Genomic DNA, 18,521 nt, shown 5'->3' with positions numbered 1-18,521 from the left:
GCGCAACAAACTGGAAAGTGAAATTAGCGAAGCGTTCCACTTGAAAAAGTTGGGCGCGCATACATGTGTGAGTGAACCTTCGGTTCATATCAATGATAAAGAACTGCAATTTCTAAATTTATCATGTTAAGCCACGTGTTGTTGCCTTTGTCGGGAAGGGGTGTGACCACGCTTTTGTGTACGTGTAGAACTTTTGTTGATAACTGACTACAAACCTTGTTATTGTTCTTGGTTGTATGCGCATGCGTGGCGGAGATTTGTGGAATGTTTTCACAATAAACTTCAGTAGTAAGTCCAGCGTTGTCCTGTCTGTTTCTACTTCTTGTGCACTTTATCTTGCAGAACAAATACACTAACAGCAAGCTCCCTACAGCAGAGTGCCACGCAGCGCTCCGCTGGCAGAGAATTTTTGTGTCAACCGCACCAGCAAGCCATTGCCACCCACCACTGTCAGCTCAGTGGTGAGCAAGTGCTGAGGTTCCCGCTAGGCCTAACCATTTTTGAAGAGAAGTTGCAGCATACTTCACTTCCGAACCAACTGATCACAAAACGCACCGTTTCGGAAACACTTTGTTTATTTCTCATTGCATCAATTCTCTCGAAAATGGAGATATGCTGCTATTTGAGCCGTCCAGATTGCGAGCCACGTGATGCGGTCGCGCTGTCTGGCATGCGGTGTAGCGGTGGCCAGGCGTCAGGGGCTCCAAGCTAAACGTGCCTCATACTGAGACTATCGTTCATGCTACAGATTTGACAATGGTGGTCATTTGTCGTGAAAGATAAAATTATGACATCGGTTTATACTACTGAGCAGTGTCTGGCGTTAAGAGCGAATTGTAGCCAATGTTTTTGTCAATGGCGGTGGTGACGTGCAAGGGCCAGCCAAGTGACTGACATGGCAGCATTGGCTGGCTCCTGTCCATTGTGCCTGGTTTGTGCCAACCGTTAATCCTGCCACTGCATGGGCCATGTAGTGTGGAATGCTCTAGTATGGGAAAACTGCCATTTTTCAGCAGCCATCATTCGGAAAACGGCTGACAGGAAAACACAGCGGTTGTATAATTATCTCATAAACCCTTTTATCTATAGTTATAGGTGGTTTCCAAATTTATGTCCTACACCTCAAATTTTTTTTTCCACAATAATCATTACCTACCTTGCGTGCCTTCCCTTTCTTTAATGCTGTATGCTTGGTAGCCGCATGACATAGCAATCTCGACAGGAAAGTAGTGAATGCAAAGTTTTCAAGAAAGGAAATACAGTAAAACCTCGTTAAACCATACCCGCTTAAACAGTAGTTTCGTTTTAAAAGTAGTAAAGTCAAATCCTCGACTCAGCAGCCATTGAACATAATGTGTTTTGTATCCGCATAAACCGTACTAGCTTACTGCGCACGCATCGGTTAAAACGTAGCACTGGCACTTTTCGTAGCGCAAACACGGCGGTGCATCGTCTTCATCGGGTGGCCCGGCAGAACAACAAGCCTCAGAGATCGGAACAACGGCCTCCAAGTGCCCTGTGCGTTTGCGCGTGAAGCCACATTAACCCTCTGAAGGTTTTTGCCGTACATGTACGGCGGCGGTTTTCCGTCCCGCAAGGTCTTTGCAGTACGAGTACGGTTTCGACCCTCCGTTTGAAATTTTTCGCCATAATGCCGATGCGTGCTCATTGGGAGGTGCTGCCACTTCTTAGGACTTACAAGCGTTTGAAATTTGTGCTACCTTCTTGGGGAGATAAGCAGAACTGATTTCTAGCTTCAGCGCGTCGCGCAGACAGCGGCAACACCCCTTTGCGGTTTCATTTTTGCCGCGTGATCGCAACGGAGGCGTCCGAAATGTCATTTTTCTCTTTGTCGGCACTCTCGCAGGGCGGTGGAAGTTGATTTTTATCTTGATTGGCGCTGCTCTTAGCTTGTTTATCACCGCCGCTCGCGAGGTATTCTCGCTCTCAGCGCCAACGCGCTTTCGCGGTTTCGGTACCGTCGCGTGATCGCAACAGAGGCGCGTGAAACGTGATTTTTTTCTTTGTCGGCACGCTCTCGCAGGGGCGGCAGAAGTTGATTTCTATCTTGATTGGCGCTGCTCTTAGCTTGTTTATTACCACCGCTCACGAGGTATCCTCGCTCTCTGCGGTAGCGCGCTTACGCAAGAGGGCACCTCAGACTTCTGCCCAAGGCAGCCGCACGCAGAGAAGATGTCGTGTGCACCAACACAACTCGTCGCTCTACGAGGAGAACAGACACGCATTTTAGGTGTGCAGATTGCGATAAGGCGCTGTGCGTAGACCTGTGTTTCAAGGAGTACCACACTCTGAAATACTAATGAACATTTTGCAGTTCTGAGTGATGTTGACATCAAAATACTGTTCCTAATTTTTATTGTACTATTTATTTCTGACTTTATGCATTTTGTACATTCAAGATCCACAATAAAGTAATTTGACCACTTGGGAAAGTTTTTTACAAAATAATTCGACCCTCAAAGGGTTAACAACATCATTTCGACGCCCTGCCAGAGAGCATTGTGGCGTCGTGCTAGCGAGGACTCGCGTCATGCCGAAGCTCGGATGAAAAAGACGCCGGGTGCTCAGCATAGAAGAAAAATTTGACATAGTCCGTTCTATCGAACGTGACGCGGAAAAGCCGGCACTGGCACGCGACAGGTATCTGCTGTTGACTACGATGTGTGGCATTTGGAATGCGAAGTTGCTCGGCAGTGCTGCTGCGACCACAAAGAGATGTCGGCTACGAGGTTCAACTTTTCGCCATCGTTGCCTCTGTTGTTGCCAAAGTGTCGATTAGCGACAGTGATGAGGACGACATGAAAAGCGACAGCACGGGCGATTCAGGCCCGACAGTGGCAGAAGCTGCGCGTTACGTCAGCCTCATGAATGCAATCGTCGCGACGAGAACAGGGCGCAATAACGTAACTCTATTCCAAACGAAGAGTATTCCAAACTCCAGCACCGGCAATGGAAAATCGGCCCCGGGACTTCTGCCGCACTACTGCGCGCGTGCACGGAGAATACGTAATGCCAACAAGGAATCTGCCATGCCAGTGTTTGCCGAGAAGAGGGGGCTGGCTGAAAAGCTGGCACGCAGCTTCAGTAAGTTTCAGGCGGCTGTCGTCATGCTAGGCCGCCGCGGCATCAAACGAAAATAACACTTTTGTCGCGCGAAGTGGATAAATACTGCATGTTTTTCCCCTTTCACCGCATTCTCTCCGAGTTACATTTTCAACAGGTAAGCAGGCGATCTCATGCTATTTCGGTTAAACAGTACTACCGTTTAGTACATACTTCCTCCGAGCTCCGGCCAACTACAGTTTAACGAGGTTTCACTGTACAGGAAGACAGATAACAATTACTGTTGTGGGGCAAAGAAACTATTTAGACTGTAGGGGTGGTACCCTCTGGATAGACAGATACAGGTCTTCAAAGCTATGCTTTTGGTGGTTGCATACGGCAGAAGCGATTGCAGGAGCTGGAAACACGTCACAGACAATAAGTTTTGGACACCGCCTACCATATAGACTCTTGCAAGGGCCGCACCCCCAACTTGGCAGCCCAAAATTTGGAAAAAAGAAAGTTCGAGCGGAGAAGCAGTTGTGTTTGGTACCCCAACGCCGTGTGCACACATCTGCGGATTTTCTCAAACTGCATATTTCCGTGTACTGCTACTAGATGGCGAGGCTACACATTGACCTCTGATGCAACAGCACATCAGGGGGGTGTGCACAAGTTGCTGGCTGCACCCTTTTGACCAAAAGGTTCAGTCCTAGGTAAGGGCCAGGCCTTGCCAAATTGGAGAAAAAAAAAAGAGCGGCTTTTAAACAAGTCTACGTACAGCATTCGCTTTAATTTCTATGTTTTTGTCGCTCTTGCGGTTGCTTACAGGTTAGACAGTGGCACATACGAAGTTTTGCCATTTTACAACATACCACAACCTTAATTTTTGATAGAACAGAGTTCACATTTAACAGACATTTTTCGTTGGAATATCACAGTCTGTCGTAACGAGCGCTTCTACCGTGTTGTCACGTGCTTGTGATGGTAAACAACACAGTAGCAATACTGTGAAAGATGGAACTAACTTTTATTGGGTGAACCTGTGCCCACAAAAACAGGCAACACCTAAAGCACAACGATAGCGGTGAACACAGTCGACGATCATCGAAACTCTGATCAGCAGGTCAAGCACGTTGGCTTTTATACATCAGTCGTGGTATGTTCCAGAGCAATCGCTGGGACCTGCGTGTCTTCCACAAAGTTCTACACCATTCACTTTCCACATATGTGCAATCAGATTACACAAGGTTCGGTGACGGACAGCGGATGGAACCATGGATAACATCCCAGAAACTTCCGATACATGCACGCACATCCTGTGTTGTGCGATAACATTTGTTAGGCGGTGACAAGCGGTCACCCAGAAAAGATAAACAAGCACATGTGTCAATCCCCAATGATTGGAAATGCGCCAGAATAACTCCAATACCCAAAAAAGATGATCCAGCCATTGTTACCTCTTATAGGTAAATTTCTCTTCTCTGCAGTTGTGCCAAAGTATTCGAACACATTATTTTTAAACACATTTCCAGCTTCATTGAAGATAATAAAATAATCAATAGTCGCCAGCATGGTTTCCGACGAGGAGTTTCTACAAAAACGCAACTACTAGAGAGCATTCACAACTTTGCCGCAGCGCTGGATAAATCTGGTCAGGTTGACATCATATTCCTCGACTTCGAGAAAGCTTTTGACCGTGTATTGCATCCTAAACTTCTTTTGAAACTAAGACCTCTACTTAAAAACGATTCCCTCCTTGCATGGATCGCAGCATACTTGTCTTTTAGGCAGCAATCTGTGTCCATCGACGATGTCAGTTCCGGTTATGCCTACCTTCATTCAGGTATCCCCTAACGTTCTGTTCTTGGGTTGTTATTCTTTTTGATGTTCATAAACGACATTGCTCAAGACATACCCGTAAAAATCTGCTCATTTCAGGACGATTGCATCCTATATAATGAAATCCACAGTTCTGATGACCAGGTTTCTCTTAACAAATCTTTAGCCCAGATTACAAATTGGTGTACTTCGTGGCAGATGCCAATAAACCACAGCTAAACAGTAGCAATGAGACTTACGCGTAAGATGAATCCACTCACTTCCACTTAGAGTATCAGCAGTAACAATCTGTCTGTAGTTTCAAGTTGCAAATACCTAGGGGTAACTATTACATCTGATCTTCGATGGAATGATCACGTCACATACATGCACAAGAAAGCCATGAGACAACTAGGCTACTTACAGCGAACACTTCCCAAAGCTTCAAGCGATGTAAAATTTTTAGCCTACAAAACGTACATAAGGCCAACACTCGAATACGCTGCGGCAGTACGGGATCCGCACACAAATACAAATATAAGGAAACTAGAAAACATTCAGCAAAAGGCAGCTAGATTCATTTTTAATTCGTACAGCAGCAAAACATCACCAACTGCTCTATTAATTTCTGCAAATTTAGAATCCCTACAAACAAGACAGTACCGCGAAAGGCTAAAAACATTCTACATGATATACAATGATAACCTTGGAATAGACAAAAGCACGCACTTGAAACCTATATTACGCAGCGTCCCACTCATTCTTTCCATTCAAAAAAGAAGGTTAGCGAAATTTATTCCAGAACTAACACATGAATTCTTTCTGCCCCCCTAACATCTGTGATTGGAATCATTTGCCCAGAGAAGTAATCGAGAGCTCTTCTGTTGCCGCTTTCACTGCTGCACTTCAACATGTGAAATGATAGTGTCTTATCACCAATGGTCTAGCAACGTTTCATGAAAGCGTCGCATTTATATCCTGCTTTTCTTTATTTTGATGTTTTTACAGTTATGTTTTCTTTATATTATTACGATATCATCGAGCGATGCTGAAGGGACGAGCCGCCGCAAGAACGACGACGAAGTGGGTCTGTGCCTTTGACGCGAGCAAGTGCCGGCCTGGCGATCTGGCTCCAGTGTAAATAACCTGTATATAGCCTCTTTAATCTGTGTCTTTCCACACGTAACATTCTGGTGGAGGTCGGCAATCCCCGTCCTCACCACGGAACTCCGGAGTGGTCGGTACATCGAGCTTGTCACCATGCCTCCCGGTGACGAGACCGCCTCTGCAACGGCTTCGGCTTGTCCGACTGCTTGTCCGACTGTCTGACTGAGTGGGCATGGCATAGCAGCAATGGCGCAGTCTTTGCCGAGACCATTCTTCTTTTACATCCAGATTCTTCCACTAATCGGGCTGTTTCTTGTCCGTGCCTGGAACCCCTTCGATGGAGCCTGCACTACGCCCTTCCTTGCTGAAAACTCGGCCTTTGCATCATGCGGCGATTTGCTGTTCTCTTCGTCTGCGCATGCCGGAAACGTCAGCAGAATCATCACACCGGATCTTTTCACCAAACCAACGGCATCAATGCATGCATCACCCTGTGGTGCGCATATAAATAGGCCAACGATGACGACCCTCGTCAGTGGGCATGGGATAGCAGCAATGGCGCACTCTTTGCTGAGACCGTTCTTTTACATCCAGGTTGGTAACTCGACTTCCCTTTACTGTAAGCGCTCTAGCAATCGCGCTTTGCTGCTCGTCCCATGCCCGGACATTTTGTGGTGTTTATTTTCCGACTGTGTACATGTTACGAAGTTGCTTGTGATGTCCGGAGACATTGAGCTTAACCCTGGGCCTAATCCCAGTTGTAGCACTAACCTGGTTCTCGAGGCCATCAACTCTCTTGCTACTAAAATGGATGCGCGTCACGCTGAGCTAATCTCAACTCTTAATGAAGTGAAAGCCAACCAAGAATTACTTGAGGAGCATATTATAAGCATGAATGCCAGATTAGCGTACGTAGAGCAGAAAGTTGCTGCACTTGAAACTCGGCAAGAACCTGCTCATATCCAAGGCATTATTACCCAAGCCATGAAAAGTGAGAATGCATCGGTGCAATCTCGTCTGGACGATTTCAAGGACAGGTCAAGAAGAGATAACTTGATTTTCTATGGTATCACCGATGGTGCCTCTGAAACTTGGGCGGAAACAGAAAAAGAAGTTTGTGCACTCCTTGTGCAGTTTTTTGCGTTGCAATTACCCGAAGAAGGAACTGAGCGTGCGCATCGCTTAGGTTCCTTTATAAATAACAAATGTCGACCAGTGGTAATGAAATCGGCATCATTTAAAGCAAAGGAAAACATATTAACACAAAAGAAGAAACTGAAAGGATCCGGGGTATCCATTCAAGAAGACTTCTGTCGGGCAACTAGAATGACCAGGAATAAGTTAATTGCATTTGGGAAGTCAATTGTATTGACACGTGTGCTTATCTTTATCGGGCGACCACGTTTCGCCGCTTAACTGTAATCGCACAGCGAGGGACGCGCCTGCATCCGACGTTTCTGGAAAGTTATCGATGCTTCTACCCGGCTGTCTGTTGTCGCCGAACATTGTGTTCATCGCGTGACTCGAATGTTGTAGAACTTTGTGGAAGGCATGCGGGTCCCAAGGATTAGTCTGGAACATTCGACGACTGTTGTATAAAAGCCGACGCGCTTGACCCGCTGATCAGATTTTCGATGATCGCCGAGCGTGTTCGCCGCTATCGTTGGGCTATAAGTGTAGCCTGTTTTGTGGCCACAGGTTCGCCCAATAAAAGTTTGTTTTGTCGTTCAACGTCACCACCACGTGACAGTATCATCTCAGGTACAACAAATTGTTCATCAACAAAACGTGCTACGCGTATTGCTCTCAAACCGATACTATTTATGAACTCCAGCGGAACAGTATTGCTATTGCCAGCGGTAATGTAGGCAGCAGCGGAATAAATTTCCCTGCGAATCCCCCGTCACCCGCTTCGAGTTAGCATCGCGCGGCCGTAAAGAATAAGCATGACAACGATTACTCTGTGCTGTTCACTAACATCCGCTCCATTATGAATAAGCGCGATGCTCTGTCTGCGCTGATCGACACGTGCAATGCAGTTATTGTTGTTTTTTCGCGTGCAGTAAGGCTTACAATATTTATAGAAATGACAGAATAGGACGATGTGGTGGTGGGACCTTGATCGCTGTTTCATCTGATATCACCTCTTTTGATATACACGTGCCTTCGCAAATTGAGTTCTTGTGCTGTTGTATTCACATAAACAACAAAGACGTGATATTTGCCGTTTGCTATCGACCACCCGATAGTACATCCACATCTTGCAATGAGCTATTTGACTGTCTTAACCAAATCATTGTTAAATATCCAGCAGCACCAATATTCTTGCTCGGTGATTTCAATTTCCCTGGCATTGACTGGCCTGTTGACTTCCCATCAGTGACTTTATTCTCATCCCAATGTTCAACCTTTCTTGATATATGTTCGACATTTGGCCTCACCCAGTTTGTTAAAGAGCCTACCCGTGTCACTGCAGTTTCTGCGAACATCATTGACCTCGTCTTCACCACATCCCCTGATTCAATTTCATCATGATCAATTATACCTGGTTTAAGCGATAATTGCGTGATTCATTTTACAATTCCCTTACGCTCGCTACAGCGCCTAAAACACCGTAAGAAAATTTGTGACTACAGTCGAGCAGATTTTTCCTCGATCAATAACGAATTACAAAGTTTTGCCGATTTCTTTTTTCCTCAGTTCTGGGAAAGAACTATTGCAGAAAACTGGCTCCTTTTCAAGAACAAGGTCCAAACGCTAACTGAAAAATATGTTCCGACTCGCCTATTATCATCATGCTCCTTGGTTTGACGTCAGTTTAAAATAACTTCTTATCAAGAAAAAACGCATTTTTCGACGCTTCAAGCTATCTGGGGAAACCAAAGCAAAAGCTGCCTACGTAGCTATCGCATCTGAATATAAAATGGCCATTCGCTCAGCCAAGAATTACTTTTTTTCTGAAACACTACCTCATCTGCTCACAACTAATCCTAGGAAGTTTTGGAACATTATTAACGTACGCAAACCCACAGAAATCGTTCTGAAAACTGACGATGGATTTCCTGTCCCCCGTGAGCTTTGCTCAACGGTTTTTAACAACACATTCTCGCTATCTTTTTCTAACGCTCTAATAGATACTTCACCGTCTGCACGTGCCTTTACGTACCCTGAGATGGAGCCGATTTCGATCTATTTAGATGGCATATACAATTTGATTAAGAAAGCTAAACTTTCTTCATCAGCAGGTGTTGATACCATAAATTACAAATTCCTTAAGAGTACTGTAGCGTATTCATCTGCTTTCTTGTCATATATTCTTACACAGTCTTTGCAGAGTTCAACACTTCCGGACGACTGGAGGATGGCGAAGGTGATTCCAGTCCACAAAACTAGTGATACACATAACCCCTTAAACTACCAGCCGATCTCCTTAACTTCTATTCCATACAAATTATTAGAGCACATAATCTACTGCAACCTGATTAGCTTTCTCGAGTCTAATAATTTTTCTGCGTCACAGCAGCATGGTTTTCGCAAAAATTATTCTTGTGAGACTCAATTATTAACCTTTGCTAATGATTTGTCTTCCGCATTAGATCGAGCTTCAGTTATAGGCTGCATCTTCCTTGACTTCGCGAAAGCTTTCGATACCGTCTCACATCGACTACTATTACTGAAACTTAGCACACTCCATCTTGGTTACAACCTGCTTAAGTGGATTGAATGTTTCTTGCAGAATAAAACACAGTACGTTTCTGTTAATGATCATGACTCTAAATCATGCAATGTAACATCCGGTGTTCCTCAGGGGTCAGTCCTAGGGCCTCTTCTTTTTCTAATTTATATTAATGACCTGCCTGATTCTGTTACTTCTAACATAAGGCTCTTTGCAGATGACTGCATTCTGTACCGCGTAATTTCTAATGAGTCCGACTTCTCCGTTCTTCAATCTGACAAATAAAATTTCTTCTTGGTGTGATGCATGGCTTATGAAACTAAACATTAACAAATGTAAAGCAATGAGGGTGTCTCGAAAGATTAACCAGTCCATTTCTCAGGGCTATGATTTTAACGGTTGCCCTCTTCAGTTCGTCGACAGCTACAAGTATCTAGGCGTCCATATCACTAATAATCTGTCATGGCAGAAGCATATCCACCATGTTATTAACAAAGCTAACAGTTCCCTTGGTTTTATTAGGCGGAATTTCCGCCTCGCTCCCGTTCCGCTGAAACTACTACTATATAAAGCACTCGTGCGTTCTAAACTCGAGTACGCTTCATCGATATGGGACCCGTACACTAGCTCGTTAACACAGTCCATAGAATCGGTTCAGAATTGCTCAGTTAGGTTTATCCTCTCTAACTACTATCGCTTAGGGCCCGTACATGGCCAGTCCGCCCGCGTGTTGATGGCTCTCTACTGGTGAGCGAGGAGCGGTTGCAACTTTCCCGTCCGCACGCCTGCTCGTCTCTCATTGGCTGGTCCGAGGCGGATGGTTCGGCTGTCGTCACAGCAAACATGGCGCGTGCTCGAAGCGAAGCGGGGACGTAAGGCCTAAGCTACAGCCGCGTCAGAAACAGTCTATTTTTTCTCCTTTTTGTGATTTTTACTAGTTATCTGGCACCCACGGAGATAGTCATCGAAAGCAGCAAGCCGGTGTACCCTTCCAGACCTCATCAGTGCGTGCCAACGCCCCCTATAACTATATGCCTGGAACGTCGCTCTCTTTTCCATAGGGAGCTCTCTGCCGAGTGTTGCGACCATGCGCCACTGTACCGGTCCCCATCCGCCGCCGCCGAAAGCATCGCGGCTTCACGCCGCTGCTCCCCTGCTTTCAGGCCGGCTGTCGGGCGAGTGGCGCGCTGGAACCCGGCTGCTCTGCTGCAAAATTTTGTGCGAAGACAAACTAACGGGCGTCAAAAAAGCACAATAATGTTGCTCACACAAAGCAGTTATTCGGGGATATAAACGATGCATAGTGTTTCGCGCTTTTTTTAGGGGGGATTTCGTTCACGCGTTTTTCTTCTTTCTTTTCTTCTTGCTTTTTTTTTTACGTGTGGCTGCCCGTTTAAGAGCGGCCATGAAAAAATATGATCATTGATAAATTCTGATGCTGTGCTTTTTCATGAGCACTCTATCTAGATCGGTAAACACTGGATTGCCTGCCTTGTTACAGGGAAGATAGGACACCGTATGTGCGTCTATTGACAATACTAATGGCGTGGAGATGGATATCAGCCTTATGTAGGAGGCTTCTGGATAAAGCGATTTAAATATTTAAGAGCTTGAAGCATGTGCTTCGCGCTGTTCCGTTTCCTAAGGCGCCAGGAATTATATTTACTCGAATAATAGCGCGCTTAATCCCGTGGTGAAGAAGACATGATCGAAAGATAGAACATATACACAGCGCCTGTATACATTATTGATTCGGGGTAGGTTGAACGAAACACAAAACGAAGAAAATAACACTAAGTGCACATAATCAGCCAGTTGTGATGTCACGAGAATTTAATGCGCGGCCCAAAAATCGTTCCTAAGCAGATCGCAGTGCTAGCTCAGCAATGTTCGAAACTCGACCACATTACTCGCACCTGCTTGTCATAAAAAGTACACGTTAATATATGGTTCATGTGAGATATTCTTTTCTGGTTCATCACAAGCAGATGATGATGATTCCACGCATTTTGATGAAGAAAGTGGTTGGTGGTTAAAGTGTGGCACGGCGCTTCGTGTACTGCCACACAACAAATGTACTACTACAATTTTAATACTTTTCTCGACAGGGGCTCTTTCTCAAGAAACTTGACGACAGCATTCGTGTCGGTTTTTGCTTGCACATAGTTTGCAAAAAGTGGCTTAATGAGCTTTCTTGCGATGAGTTCCAACAGGCCCTTGCGGTGGTCTCAATCGGTGTTGCCGCAGGTCAAGACGGGCAGACTCATGAGCTCTTGCACTGTCCTCTGCACGCATACTTCGAGAGGCTTCTCGACTGACCGTCGCTGAGACAGTATTCAGTCCGCAAATCTGCGAAGACCTATAAGAACTTTGACGAGCTCCTGCGTCGGGTAGAAAAGGCCACCACGATCCTGGTGAGTGATGAGGCCATGAGCGGGAGCACTGCTCTTTGGTGCCTGAAGCATTGCAACGCAGTCAGCACAGGGAATGCGCTCGCTTACAGCTCGAACAATGAACCCTCCCATCATGGCCACGCTGGCAATGTTGGGGTTCGAGACAAGCTGTCTGTCTGACAAACAGCGTTCTCTTAGACTCATTGCTGCTATGTTCAAGATGCGCTCGGCAGTGCCTGCGGTTGTATGGCGCTTGTGCTGAATTGGAAGAAGCTGCTTTGATGTGAAACTTGCCGAACTCTGCACATTGCTGCCACTGGAACCGGCTATGATGCCTGTTTTCAACATCTTTTTGAGACCGCATATTGTGCTATTGACGTCTAGGGCATCATCACATCCAGCACTACACCGCAAGAATACAAACATTGCCTCAATAGGATCACTCGACGTTTTGCGGGTAAGAACAAAGCTAAATTGCTTCTCAGTCAGCAGATGGCGGATGCAAGCAACATTTGATTGCGTTATGAATATCAGAGCATGACACGTCTCCTTGCTGAAAAAGTTTTCAGTCTTGCTGGCATCCCTCAGATCTTCGATGTACGCGATGAAAGCGTGTTCCAGCCAGTCGAGCCTTGAATCATCCACATCACTGAATGGACAGCAATCATCGTTGTTACAATGAATGAACTGCTGGCAATTGCTTATGTCCATTAGAGTAAACCATTTCTGCATCGCTTCCAGAAAGTGGATTGTAGGCCCTGCCGATGCAAACTCAATGTCCGCAGTGTGCCCTGCTTGGTCTTTCAAATATTTGAGTGCCTCAATTACTGCGGCCAACAGCAACTGCATGGCAAGTTTCACGCCCATCTTTTCAATATTGGACGGGTAGAGGTGCTTTCACGTGAGGAACCTGATTGGCTTTACTGTTAAGTTCTTCTGCATTTTGTGCACCATCTTTAGGTACTTCGATGATATCTCTTTTTCTCCGCCGATGTCTTTCGCCAGAAATTGCGATCTCACATTTTTAATTATATGGCTCTGATCAAAAGCCAGAAAGATATGCTTAGTGAGATCTGCAGGGTGCGGAGCGCGTATACACAGGACTCCATCACACAAAATTTGCATGGCTGTCACATTTATCTTGTGATTATCTGTGACAACACGGACGACATCGAAGCTGATCTCCGACGTTTTCTCGATAACATGGCGCATGACTTCTGCCAGTTGCTCCCCTGTGCATCCCTTTGTGAAGAAATACCCGACAGGTATCTTGTATGGACCGTGGAGCCTGCAGAGCAAAAAGCAGAGGACAGAGTTTGCCAGGCACTCATTCTGAGAGATTGGGACAAGGTGTTGCAGCTCTGTGCCCATGTTGACGTCGCCGATGAACGCGTCCCTTTGTTTGTGGTATTGTAGTTTCTGGCGAATCCTCATTTCGTCTATGATAAGAGAACAAACTTTTGACTGTGGCGTTTCAAGCGCTAATATTTCTGTTTCCAGACGGCAACGAACTAGCTGAGTAAAGCCAACTTCTCCGGAAACCACGCCGATGTATTTTTGTAGGGTCTTGTTGCAAGGCAACCTCAGCAGGTCTTTGGAGCGCAAGTACTCATACGCCTTCGCTGACAAATTTCGGAGTACGATGCTATGTCGCAGCGTTGTTTCTGACCATTGTGGCTTTTTCTTTCTGTAGTTCTTTACCTGGTCAACGATTAGGAGTGCCTTTAAATTTCCTTTACCGGCATCGGACGTCACTTCTAGGAATGTACCAACGTGTGCTGCTTCTTTCAGCTTGAGTAGTTCCTGTTTGTACGATTCTAGTCCTACTCAGCCTCTCGTTTTTCGCTTTGAGCGCTCGTTCTTTCTAGCGCCACCACTTGCGCTGCACAAAATACGTCGAGGAATACAATTTCAATGGTGTCTGTGTCTTGTACGAGCGTTTAGCATGCACCATCCCTGTACGTGGTGCATTCAAGCTACCAGAATTCTTGGCTGTTAGATCATTCATCGTGGTTTCCTCTCACTGAAGTTGAATGGCATGGTGCGTTGGCTCGGTTCCTTCAGTGTTGCTCTTGTTACTTTCGTGCCCTGGAGGCGTGGCTGGTCCTTGATTTCCTTCATTTGCGCATTCCGGTGGTTCGCAAGGCAACGCAGCACTCGAAGGGGCATGCTTACGTTTTCGCGTCCTGCCTTGAGGTTCCGTCCTGCTCTTGCTTTGTGCAAGGCACCGTGTCCGTTCGCCGAACACACCGGACACTGTCGAGCTCTCAGTTTGTGCAAGGCACGGTGTCAGTTCAGCGAACACACTGGGTACCGTACCGGGTTTCAGAAGTCGCTTCGTGAAGTTCTCCTTGAAATCCGTAGGACGGAAGTGGAGGCTACACACAACAGAGCAGTCCGAGATAGTAATGATCGGCAAAGCGTCTCTTGATATAGCTTTCAGCCACTTTGTACGCAAAGCGTTTTTCGCTGGCACCTCGTGGAAGGACACCCCCGGTTGCTTCCGTCCCCAACTTGACGGGCAGCCTGGTATGCAACAGCAACGCATCGTTGCGCGTGTAAATCACTAAAAGTCAGTAAGGTAGACACACACATACAGTGAACACCCACCGGCTCTGTAACATAATTTTAGGCCCTGATGGTACTGAAATAAAAATACCGTCTCTGCAGTAACAGACGGCGAGCAAGCATCACGCGAACGAAGGCAAAGCTGACGGGTTTAGCAGACGAACTTACCACCATTCGCCTGTGGCTCAGTTTCCAATAAAAAAAAGTTTCAAGAAAGTGAAGTTTACTTTATTCAGCAATTTTTCATCTCGTCGCAGCGATAAAAAACGTCACATGTGTATCGTCGTCTGCATGCAACAACGGTGAAAACACACGACACCTATACACCTATACATCTATACATACCCATTAAAGATGTTCTATGTGGTAGTCAGCTGATCTTATTGAAATTTTATCACATGGTGCAGTTACAACATTTCATACCTGTATGTAAACCAATTTAAGAACTGTATTCACTGCATGTGAGAATCCATATTTTAGGCCAATGTAGTACCTGGGGTAGCAGCTTTTTAGTTGGCTTTTGCCACAGCTCATTAGAGGGATCTTGTTGATTATGCCATCCAAACAACTCATATAAAGGTTTGTGTTTAGTATACCAGCAGTGAAATACTGAATGCAGCTGCCATTCTTCGTATACTAGTGAGGTTAATTCCACTGCTCATTGTTCTGTAACATGTTGTTCTTCAGTCACACATGGTGACAGTATTTGGCGTCATGAGTTCTAGGCTATTTTTCACATGGGCCTTTCGATGAAGTGAAATCTGCCTCTTCAACAGTCAGTTTAGTGGAAAGCCACCACTGAACCAATAGCTCAAAGACCAATTCCTGCATGCTTTTCGCCAATTAGGTAGTGCGCGGAAACTATGTGTGATACATCACTTCAGCTACACCAATAATCACACAGCTAAACCTGCCACATATAGTTAAGTCATTGATATAGGCAGAGGAAAATGATTCACGTATGTAACAGTTACTCATCCCTTGAAATGTGAATGACCCAAACCCTCACGAGCATATCAGTCACAACCATCCAGCAGCACAAGAGGGAATACTTGTGCTATCACAAACGAAAACAAGTAGAATAGTACCACCGTCTCAGCTGGTTTGTTGTGATTACCTTGCCTGCAAGTTTCTTGTTTATATTGGATAGGCTTCCTACTTCCTACAAATAGCGTGTATACATATTTGACCTGCACCACAAAGAGCTGATGTGACAAAAAAATGTGTGCACCTTAGTGTTATGTTGCTTTTCATGGTGTCTCAGTTTACTTAAGACAGTTTTGAATTTACAGATCGCTTCACATGTTTATAGCTAAAAACCACAGAAAACTACTTGCATTGTGACTGCGAGGTCACAACACAAGGATTTGTGTGCTATCCTTCCTGTTCATCGGTGTGTCCTTGCACTATAAATGTGAAACGTCACAAATGCAAACCTGAGCATCCACCCTTACATTTCAAACACTTTTTTGAATGCTCGGCAGTTATGCTTACAAGCACATTGTAACAGCAAATCTACACCACCTTAATTTAAGTGCGATGTAAAGGGTTGTTTGTGCATAGCCAAGCTGTTCTAGCGTGCCTGCAGGTATACAGCATTGTCCAGTAGCACCATATAGTTCAGGCGTAACAGTGAACTAGTAAACAAAGCGGCTGATAATACTAAGCTGACCCATATGTAGGAGCATTATATTATCTAACCCACACGCAAAGTTGCTTTCAGTGTACTGAATAACCACAGCTTTGATTTACCAAGTTATACTACTGCACACACACAGCGCTGAAAGAAAGTCTGTACAATGGTGAGAAATGTGCCAAGGAATGAAAGATTACTTGTGATGTGTGGATTTGAATAGTAGATGTGAATGCATACCCAATTCACCAGTATGCATGTTTTCTTTTGGAACAATTTTACATTTGGCACAGAGGCTGAGCCACTACTGCCTCTTGACTGCAAATTTCTGTGCTCTCACAGTGCTAATGGGAGTATCGTTCATTTGGCTACCCGAATAGTGAATAGGTAATAGAGCACTACAATCTTTCAGTTTTACGCAGAACACCTTGTGAATTATTCACAAAACTGAACCTAAGGAACAATCCGCTGGTTTGTTATGGAAATAAAAAAATGGCAATGAATGTTTCCTCACTTTTTGTGTGGCCCTGTCTTCTGCCCTACACACCATTTCATTGTCATGTGCATGTTAAAGCAGCAACTAAGTAAGAAAGACAAACACAAAACTACTAACTACATCAACGTTTTCACACCACAAGAGGTCACTGAACTCACTGCTAAGCTACACTTGATAATATCGGTTTGCTTTCAAATCAATACAGACACTGGCCAGCTGTTTATGTTATGCTATGCATTTTTCATTTTCCCAAAATATGGCTGTGCATGAGCTAGCAAGGTTGTTACTACATAAATACATAAACAACATGCAGCTCATGCCCAACTAACTCATATAACCTGAGTAGAGCTTATTTTTTATATGTAGAGCAATCAAAATAGAACACGCATGTATGATACCGACAGTATCAAACAGTCTCAAGTTGAACATCCTTGTTTGGTGCCATGGGTGAGAGAGGGAGCATGCCTGTCAAGGTACTGCTTAATTTTGTGTGCTTTGGTAATGTTTGTACATTGTTGAAATGTTAAATTAGGTATGTTAAGTAGTAAGGTGGCAACATATTGGCCACCCAGGCTGGCAAGAAAGAATGCAATTGTTTGAGTTCACTCAAAATAAGTTTTCTTATCAGCAATGTAAATTATATGCTTTCAAATAAAAACTCCCCTTGGAAACATATCTCATGAGTATGCATATATCTGCATAAGGTCACCGCTATACATACATATTGCTTTAAGCCAGTCATAATGAATTGTACATTCACTGCTTAACCTTCAATTTCTTGCTGCATGAAGTTAACCACTTATGCACAACTTTTTTTTGCACACGGTGAGAACTTCAGTCATCGCTGAGCACATCATTTAAGGACAAGGCATTTCATGCATCCAACTGCTTTAAGCACTCTCTTAAAATTGGCAGAGCGAAAAAAAAAAAAAAAAAAGCACGAGCAAGCGTATCAGCAAGCTGTACTCGGAGCCTCACACGCGTGCGTGCTCAGTGGTAAAAAGGTGCGTCTTGGCGACCTACGCAAATGCATTCCGTGACAGATGTGCGTGTGTTCCGTATTCTTGTAAGCTGTCACTAGCACTACAGAAACCACGCCACCGCGCTTCCGGCGACACTATCAGTTTCGCGTGACGCAGAACACATTACGTTTGATAATGAGAGGTTTTGTTCAACCAGCTAAGGCAACGCGCACTGAAAGTAATCATCCGAGAATACGTCGCGTGCTGCGACGTGATGCGATTGCAATACATCTGTAAAAGGTGGCGCAGATAAGACGACTGTGCAATGTTTCGAAGAAGGATGACGGTGCCAATGCAACCCATACGGCTGCAGAACAGAATGTGGCAGCCTAGAGTCGCATTTTCACCGGAACGCGGAAACTTGAAATCACATCTGCAAAAATATGCCAGTGTCGTCTGCTGTCACAGGTCGTTGCCAACCTTGAACACCTTTGCTCCGCCGAACGGTTGCCAGCTGTCAACAGGCCGCGTCGCCCAATAGGAGCGCGCGTGTGATCCGCTCGTGCGGATTGAGCGTGCATCGAATTTTGCGACACCTTCCGCCTTTTAGGCCTCCACACGTGGGCGGGCTAGGGCGGAACGGACGGGCGGATCGACCATGTACGGGCCCTTAGCCAGCGTTTCTCGCATGAAGCAAATGCTTGAACTACCTCTCCTTGCTACTAGACGTCGAATTTCCCGCTTATGCCTGTTTCACAAAATATACTACACTAATAATGAGCTAAAAATGACACTTTCTTTC

The 18,521-nt window shown here is 45.2% G+C and overlaps 1 protein-coding gene across 1 annotated transcript in view; it reads right to left on the bottom strand.

Annotated features, from left to right (window-relative positions):
• Positions 1-18,521, bottom strand: part of Nup154 (nuclear pore complex protein Nup154) — a 308,861-nt gene that overhangs the window by 132,613 nt on the left and 157,727 nt on the right. The gene's annotated exons all lie outside the window — the stretch shown is intronic.

Source organism: Dermacentor andersoni, chromosome 8 (genome assembly GCF_023375885.2).
Source record: "Dermacentor andersoni chromosome 8, qqDerAnde1_hic_scaffold, whole genome shotgun sequence".
NCBI lineage: Eukaryota > Metazoa > Arthropoda > Arachnida > Ixodida > Ixodidae > Dermacentor > Dermacentor andersoni.
The sequence above is the reverse complement of the archived record's forward strand: the minus strand, read 5'-3'. Positions and strand labels throughout refer to the sequence as shown.